General features: G+C 41.3%; 1 long non-coding RNA gene across 1 annotated transcript; it reads right to left on the bottom strand.

The window, feature by feature from the left end:
* Positions 1 to 309: 309 nt before the first annotated feature.
* Positions 310 to 4,286, bottom strand: LOC111267875 (uncharacterized). Its single transcript, XR_002684893.2, has 2 exons — positions 3,546 to 4,286; positions 310 to 1,455 (listed from the first exon to the last, which is right to left on the bottom strand). It is a non-coding gene; the product is annotated as an uncharacterized LOC111267875 (long non-coding RNA).
* Positions 4,287 to 5,860: the final 1,574 nt, after the last annotated feature.

Genomic DNA, 5,860 nt, shown 5'->3' with positions numbered 1-5,860 from the left:
ATAACACTTAACCTTCACTTATTCGACCATTGTTGCTGAAAAGAGTCAATTTGACCCGTAGTGTTGAAAGTAAGAAATATAGGTCCTAGTTAAAATGGAAAGCTCTACATCAATGACTGTTACACAGTAACTAGTTCTGAATTTAGAAAACTATAATCTTCGTGCTAAACGTGCTGAAGACAAAGAAACACAAGTAAATAAAGATGGTTCATTAGGTAAAGAGTACTCTTGGAACAGCAGGAACTAACAGGTGTTGAGCTTATATAGTTGCGTAAATATATTCTGTGAAATAAATGTAGAACGACTTAGTCAATCTAATCGAGGTCTCACTTTATTGCTTTACTTACTTCATTGATTTAGTAGTTGCAAGTTCTCTATACATTGTTCAAGTTTGTAACCGTATAATTCGGGACTTTACTGTGAGACATATTACGTATGTGCGTACTACGGGCAAGCAAATTTAGCATCTGCTTCTCTCTGCAGTTCATTACTCCTCAATACATTCAATTATAATCTAGAAAATTTTCCAAACTTTCGATTTGTTTCGGGTCTATATACGTCGGGAAGCTATGTGCCAAACAAGCTATAAAATGGATCTATATCCAGACCCAGCATTGACGATTCAACATCGAAGAATTGTTGCCACACGCGGTATCTAATTTAGATAAATAGACCGATACGGTAAACTATTTCCAAGACAAGATCAAAATAGACAGGAACGCTGAATACGGAGGGCTAATCGTATAATGATGATCGTCAACGGGGCTGTGGAAGCATGTCACGAAGACTGCAAATATACGAAGTCACGTTGGAGGAAAACAATTCGATTCATTTAGACCAACGAGCGTCGGGACGTCATGTTTCAATGCATTAGGATACAAAAGGCAAGGTGAGAAAGTATTAAGATAATACGCACAAATTTTATATACTGCTCTCATTTGGTCAGCTGCTTTTGCTTAAATGTTATCATCCTAACTGTTAATAGTAGTAATCAAGTAGCACATCAACATTGATGTTGACATAGTGCTTACAACCTTGGCTGAACAAGCTACATTTTCAGAACAGCATATACAGAGCCTATAGCAACCTGACCGGGGGCAAACCTCAACGAAATATAGCCCTATTAATGAATGTCTCATGTAATGGAGACAAGCAGGTATATTAATTATATCGGTACGCTTATAGCTAACGGAAGGTCTGCTTCTATAGCAGTTGATCATTAGATGAATACAAGATCTCGTCCTCCTACTAACTTAACAATCTTTGAGGCTTTTTTTTTTTACCTCGGCTACCACGAGCCGCCTTCTTCTGTCGTTGCAGCGAGCTTTCAGTGAAGCGCTAAAAATACGGATCTATTTCGGGATGAGGTTGTGGACTTGGGTAAATTCTGAGAGCAGCTTTATTCCATGCGGCCGGCCGCCACACGTAGTGGTTGTATACGTAAACCATGCTTATCTGGAAAGTTTTTTAGAGAAAATTTTCTATCAGAACCACTTCCTCTCTGTAAATACCTCGAGATCCAGAAGCCGATTAAGCTAGCTAGAAATAATTGCATTTTTTTTTACTTAGTTGCATCTCAGAAATACGGAAAAAGGATTTATTCTAATATTTCTGTTTAACTATACCCTAGCGTTGCATTATACGAGCCAGTAGACTTTTTCGATACATACGTCGCTTGGCCAGATAGTCGTTTTATGTTTCTACGGTGCTACGTATACGAGCTCTATTCGATAAGTTAACAATGTTCAAAGATGAACATAACATCGTGAGATCTCTAGAATTCAATTTTTTCATAAAGGGCCAATTCCTATTGAGCGTACGTATGATTTGCGCCACGAGTCGGAAATGGAAGAGAGGGGCATTCGGCATTGCGTATAATTAAAAAAATTAACTAATTCAAATATAGAACTTATATAATCAGTTAACGCCGACGACCGAGGTCGTGTAACTATAATATATATAGGGCTTTAATTAATCGAATTGGCTCAGGGTGTCGAACTTTAATAATTAACGTCAATTCGTTTCGAAAATAAAGATAATTATGTACCGCCACTACTTCTGTTTGTAGCCTTAAATAAATTTTAACTCCAGTCTATACCGTGTTAAAGGTATTATCAAATTAACATAGGTACTAGCACTTTTTCCCTTGTTAACCACCAAAAATTCATGGTAGTTCGCATAAACTTTTACTTCAATTTTCATTTTCTAATTTGTCTCTTGCCAGTAAAGCGTAAGCCTCCTTATAATGCTAACAGTCAACGGACCAAAATTTAAGTCGAAGCAACGTCTCACTGCATACGCGCAAAGTTATCTACGTAGAAACGGACGAGTTTAACAGTTCTAAAGCGCAGGAATACTCCTATACACATAAGACACAGGGAAGGGCAGTCGGAGTAAATATGCTACTGCACACTACACATATATTCGGGTAGATTTGCTTATGATGCATGATAGTACGTACGGCCAGACTACTGCAAGGGCACTGCGAAAGCGTTATCTTCGAGAAATGGTTGAAAATGACCCGCACCACACCTAACTAAACTCGCGTGGGTTTATGCATTGCAATGCTGATCCTTCTGGGCCTCACGCGGGTAGGTAGATCCGTGGCTAGGAACAAAGCAACCAGATAAGCGATGCAATAAACCTTTCTCTAAACATGGCACGAACCCTTTCTGAATCGCTTTTCATTTGTTTTTCCTATCGTAAACAAAGTTAGCCAGTTCGTTAGTAGAATAACAGCAATAGCGAGACCTAATTTCCGAGGTATCGATTATGTTTTTGAATTATACGCCAAATACTGACGTTAAGCGTTGCTCTAGACGGCTTGTCTCCAGCATACAACAAATAACAAAGCATTACACCTACAATCGGAACTTCTCTCATGAGTTGTTTCTAATGCTATATCTATTATAGATATCTAAATGAAGGGTCATTCCTGTTAGTCATATCTATTCAATATAACCATTATTTACCGATCGCAGTTTCAATTAGAGGTATAAGCCGCTCATAAATAATTTTCGAAAAATCCCTCTGTTCCGCAGATGACCATTTAATAGTAACCAGTCGCAATAGAATATAGCTATGGTATTTTGTGGAATCGCTCGAGCGACTCCACCCTTTTCCGCTATGATGAGTCAACAAACAAACTCGGTTTATTTGAGCGCCAAACAACAAATGAGAGTGAAAGGGAGTCGGCTGGATTTGCCATTGCCGCCGTCCTTGATTTGACTCTTCGCTCGTTGCTCTTTTTACCATCAGTCTTCGTTCCTGGCTAGAACAAGCCTAATTTAGAAAGGGCATCAAGAAAGTGCAGTGGAAGCCCATCTGCAGCAGCTTCAATCGTTGCGCCGGCATCACTGCTATAGCCAACGCTGTGGTGGAGAACCAAACGACTGCGGCTGGCCACTGTGTCCCTTATGGTACTAAGTTGGTACAGCAACACGCTACAGGTTGACGCTACCAACTATGTTCAGTGGCAGTGGCGGTGGTAGCCTGAAACCGTAAATGCGCCTTCCAACGACGTGTCTTTTACTTTACTTACATACCTGGCCGCATCTTTGATCAGGCGTCGCGTTTCCTCCACACAGCGCGCCGGCCGTCCGTTGGCGGTATCAATATCAATAGCGGTAACATTACCGCCGGGACTCTTTCCCAACGTCACTCGTCCAAAAAGTATTCTAACTGCTTCGCCATCATTACGACGTCTCGCTGGTGCTTTTGTCATCGAACACCTTCCGTTTTCGAAAGACGACAGTAGCGGCAACACCGGTAACGACGTCAGCCACAGCGAATAAGGGCGGACCACCGAACAATGCCAAGACACGGCAAAGACAGTAAAAATCGCAGCAGGGAATGGAGCCCTAACAGACAGGGTTGATTGTGGCAGCACGACAAGCCAGAAATGTAAGGTAACGTGAGGCGATGCCAGGTAAGACGATGCCGAACGAGCGAGTAGCATAGCAAAGAGTAGGGGTAAACAATGAGTATAGAAAAGGGGAAATTTTTGATTCCTAATGGCGTGAAAAAGTTCTCTTGATTGCCACACAAAATCCCCACATGCCCTCCTGCCTTCACACCGGCACATACTCGGACACAGACTCGCGAGAACGAAGGCACGTCTTCGCGTTACGCACAACTATCTGACGGAGCTGTCGCTGTATTCCGGTTTCTTCTTTCCTTCTCCCGAAGTATCGTACCTCAATCTTCTTCGCGGACAGACATAGTGCAAAAAAGCCCTTTCCCTTCCACAGTGGTCATGTTCTCGCCTGGACCTCTGTAGTGGGGCTTCTGGAAACGCAAGGGGCAAAGGGAATTTTGTAATACGTACCAGAAGATGCTGAGAGGAAGAGACGTAGTTGAACGAATAAAAGAGCAACTCTTACGTCGCACTGCTGCTTGCCGAAAGTCCCTGGCGTAAACGCTACCACACATGAGCTGGCCAATTCGACTATCTATTCGTCTATCTGCCTATTTAGCAGAACGGGAAGTGGGGCTAGTATTGGAAGTAGCAGCAGGTCAGAAGCGCTAAAATTGGCAAGGTCCTTGAAACGAATTGCATGAAGGCGAGGAACTATGCTACTATATACGTTAGGTCCTAGCGGTACGTAATGCTTATATGAATGTGACGACGATTAGGAGGTCTTCAGATGGTACGTGAGACTTGACCAAAGGCCTCGTCGCTGTAGTCGGTCCTATGACTGTTGCACTGCTCTGAGCGTAGCCAAACTCTGATTTAAGGAAGACAGAATAATCAAAAGGATCCGTATACAAATACTATTACTTTAAGGTAAAGCTTCAAGCACAAAAACAACGACGCCAACGGTCAAATATTTAGTCGCGTAACACGTATGACTGGTTTCGTTCATTTAAGGCCGTAAAAGAATAAAATGTCCAATGGGACCTGCATTCTGAACAAAATAGGAAGATTACGAAAAAGGTTACCTATAAAAAAATCTGTCGCAGTCAAATGCTGTTTTATGGATTCACACTGAAGTATGACTGAAGCTGAATGCAGCTAAGTATAAACCTAAAGATCTCTTGGTGACGGCTCGTAGCACTTATGGGACCCACTATAGAGCCCGTATTATTTAGAAGAACGAAGTGTACGGAGTCCACCTTTTAGATGTTTTAACTAGCAAAAAATCAAATGTGCAAATATAATAGAAACAAAAATTGTTAGCTGATTTTTCATTTTGAGGGCACCAAAGACAATTGATACTATAAAGAAAATTCTTGCAATTTCAAAGCAGATACAGCCCCCGTGTCTACAAAGGAATAGCTTAGAGCGGCTTCGCGAGGTCCCGGTATTCTGATTTTAACTACGAAAGTAATTCAAATTATGGAAAGAATAGGCGCCTATCTGTTAGATACGTCTTTTCCATGTTGCCCTCTTTTTCTACACGTCTGTTATGTCATTTGTTTAATATTAGAGTTAGCGTCAGGACAATTATATTCTTCGGAAAATGCTTCGGTTCATTAAATATATATGCAACCTGCTGAACGATACTTGTGGGCTAAATCAGGCTAATGGTTATGTAGCTTATCAGCCTTTGTTTGCTTCAATAGACGCGAAAGATTCACCTGCTCTATATGCTACGGTTTACAACTAGACTCAATGCAAGTTCCGCACGGTTTTGAGCTGAACTTCGTAACGCCTCGTTTTAGAAACTTTCTAGGCATGTTGAACTGTACTGGCGAACATAAATTGTTCAAATTCAACATGGGCTAATAAGACCACAAAGTCACAAACCAGCCCAGGTGCGTGAGTAAAAATACTACTAGACGTAAAAATTTTAGTTGATAAAGAAAGGATTGAGGAGTGCTTTGTATACTCTATGGCTGTTAGACTTCATTTGGAGTA

This window comes from Varroa jacobsoni, unplaced genomic scaffold, assembly GCF_002532875.2.
Source record: "Varroa jacobsoni isolate VJ856 unplaced genomic scaffold, vjacob_1.0 scaffold_1233, whole genome shotgun sequence".
NCBI classification, from domain to species: domain Eukaryota; kingdom Metazoa; phylum Arthropoda; class Arachnida; order Mesostigmata; family Varroidae; genus Varroa; species Varroa jacobsoni.
Note: the sequence above shows the minus strand (reverse complement) of the source record. Positions and strands in the feature narration are given on the sequence as shown.